The sequence below is a fragment of the Coptis chinensis genome, chromosome 4, assembly GCF_015680905.1.
Source record: "Coptis chinensis isolate HL-2020 chromosome 4, ASM1568090v1, whole genome shotgun sequence".
NCBI lineage: Eukaryota > Viridiplantae > Streptophyta > Magnoliopsida > Ranunculales > Ranunculaceae > Coptis > Coptis chinensis.
In genome coordinates, this window is record NC_141459.1 from 29098233 (window position 1) to 29101802 (window position 3570).

Here is a 3570-nt window from a genome sequence, read left to right on the forward strand (position 1 = left end):
AGTAAATAAATAAATTAAACAAACCATAACAAAGATAGGCCATCCAAAACTCACCAAAATAATTAATGGATACACATGGTGTTCAGAGAAAATCGCGCACGCTACAATGTACACATAACACTTGTCACACATGCAAACATTATTCTATCCATATTCTATTACCGAAGTTATGATCATCATTTCTGAAATTACGTGTAAGTCTAACTATCCCTCGGAAACTTTCCTCTATATTTTCTAACATTAAACCATCTCATTAATTGTATTTGGATATCCGACATGACAAAGACTTAATGTGGATCCCCTATGATGTCGTTCATAATCACATGGGTCATTAACTACACTTGGACTCCGTGATTGGTCTAGCCTCATAGATTGGCTATAAATCTCTTCTTTTTTCAGCCATTCTTATTCATACAATTTTCACTATCCTTCCTCTCAAGAATGGCTCAAACCAAGAAAAAATAACGCAGAGAAAGACTACCTGAAACTTTCAAGAGGGCCGGTTTTCTCCTTATTTTGACAATCAAATCATATCGTCATGGATGGACACCCCTTCTATATCATTCAAAGAAATTGGTTATTCCCTTTAGAATTGGTTTTGATGTTCTACCAATTTAGCGGATATGAAGATGGAAAATTCTACTTCAATGCCTATGGATAACGATTGGAATTGAATAAGGAAATGATCTCCGACATACTTCAAATCCCAATAAAAACACAGAGTCCCTTTGTTCAAGAGTCATCATTCGATTCCGCGAAAACTTTTATCATGAAGCTACCAGATCTCATGGCGGCGCCGAAAATACACATCACATGGTTCTTCAACGCTTTTGAAACAGAATCAACGTGTTGTGCTCCAATCGGGTGGGACATAATGTGGTAGGTACATCACACCAATCGGTCACAAAGCCTCAACTTCACCTACTTTGGATTTTGCAAACTCAAAGAGATGACTTTTGTCCGATCCAACACCTCGAACGTAATCACCAAGAAAACAAGAAGGTCAAGGCACTCTACCCACTTTGGTAACGCAGATTATGATGTTGGGGTTATCCAATAATTTCTCCGAGACACCCCTTCAAAGAGCATATATAAAAAGTACTTCAAACAGACTACTCCGTTGGTTTTGGACCCCCGATACTCGATAGATGAGCGTAACACCCCAAGCTCAAATTCGACCATTTATTTGATGAAAATGCCATCTTTGAATATTATTAATCCCATGGAAGGCATTAAACTTCTTCATCGGGGTTTGAGGGGAACTACATGCTCGTCGTAATATCATCATCACAACTCTTCAGATTTCCAAGATCGTCAAGCAACGCATGATGTTGAATGTGAGGAGATCTTGGAAAATCATTCTCAATCCTTGCAAAATCACGCTCTCCTAATGGAAAATCAAATTGTACTCTCTACCAAAGAAAGGGGACATTCAGATGCGGCCGCCAACAAATAGTAGACCTAAACAGGTTTGGTGCAAAATATGCATCTCCAAGATCAATATAATAATCCATGATATTACTAAGTCAATAAGTATATAATCATCTATGTTATTACGTTTTTCCGTCTTACTATGTATTTTGTCTTATCTTTTTGTCTTCTTTTTGTATGCAATGCTTAATAGGATTGTCATCATTTCCATTGTGGACTAATATAATTTTAACATGTGCTACTGAGGGGTCTATTTTCTTACATATTCATTTTTCCATCCAAATGCGATATCATTACCCATTTCTTTACTTCATCCACCATGGCATCTTCATCAAACATTGCATCTTCATCATCCATGGTACCTCCCAAACTCATTCCCCGAAAGCAATCCTTTTCGAGTATGATGGATTCCAATGCCTATGGCCATCTCTTCCATGATTACATCACAAACATTGGGTGGTCTTCCCTAATTCTTCAACCCGCCAAACTTATTCTCCGAAGTTTGGCTGCATACTTTTATGCTAATATGGAAGACACACGGATTCAACCATGCGATGGTTTCTACTTAGACGGGTTCATAATCCGAAGTTGGTGACACACCTCATATCTTTTCTCGAATAAAGAACTTGCCCTATCTTTGACCTTCCATACCACGAACCTCGGGCCGTGATCTTGGCAAGACATCTATCATAATTCTTATCGCTCCTTTCAAAGGGCAAGCGCTTTAGAACTCTTATGGTGATGGTCTTGAGATCAAACGAGAAGGAGATGGCCATGTGCCATGGCGCAACATCACCATTCCATTAGCAAGCATGACCATGAACATGGGGACTGCAATGTTATTTGTAATTCTAAACATTATGGGAGATTGGCATTTTTCTACCGCCAATGAGGTCGCCATACGTTGTATTCAATTCTAGCTCTTCGTGGTCATGCATTATTTAACATTTTAGGGTTGTGTTATCTCCAAACTGAAACGAGCTCGCGACTTTTCAGATCGATATATACTTTTACCGACCACCGCTTGCGAATCATGAAGACACATTTCCCACAATTTGCAGCCACTTTTTATGATCGGGTCAAGGTAGATTCCATGTGCCCAAAGAAACGTAATCATTCGCCATTGAGGTTTTCATCAATGGAAGCGTCCGATAATACCGAGGCATGTTCGATGTTACCCAAAGGACGAAAAAGATGAAGACCAATTTGAAGGAATCCGAGACAAAGAATGGGCAGAAATTTGGCGACTATTATCTATTGGCTGATGCTAAGGAAATGCATTTCCTTAAAGAGGACGCCGACCTTCATCGCCTGCCCCGCTGGATGGTAAACTTGAGTTTGCCATTGTACATATATCTAGCTAAACCTTATGTTTGGTGTGCTATTGTTTTTCATGTTTCAGATGCTATGGTTCATTATTTCGTGGTGCTATGTTTAGTGTGCTATTGAACATTTTCTTGTTCTTTTCTCAATAATATATTATGATCTCCAACCTCTCTGCTCCAAAGAATCTAGCCCTAATTTTGCTCATGGTTCTCGTGGTATTTTCTCTTTTAATTATTGATCCTTCGAGGACTAAGCATCATTCTGTTTGGGGGTGCTTTAAAACCCAGAGAGCAAAAATTAGGCATCTTGTAGCCTATATATAGTTTTTATTTTCGTATTAATAATTGTACTTAGTGACAAAGTCTTGTTTCCTTCTCAATGATGAAAATTGTCTAGAAGTCTCACATTAGTATCCGAATTAGGATTTGTTTTAAGAAACTTTAAATAATATGCATGCAATAGTTTATACATCTTTTCATGAATATTCATGTACTGAGTATCATCGATTGTACATGGCAAGAAGTTTCGAAACCAACGGTTAGTTACTTAAACTATAAATCCTGTGAGAATCTAACCAAAAACCTTGACATGAGTGATTTGTGTGTGATGACACAGAGGAGTAGTTTTTCCGATTAGAGAAATCACGCGTCTACTTACTTGATCACCACTCGAACCCTAGGCGAGAATTTAGGCCTTCTTTGGATCGACATAGCTCAAAATTCTTACCTGTTACAAATTTTACCGCTAGTCACTCCACTGAACCGTTCATCAAACCTTTCACTTTCACCAAAAATTCTTTACCCATTTATTAAA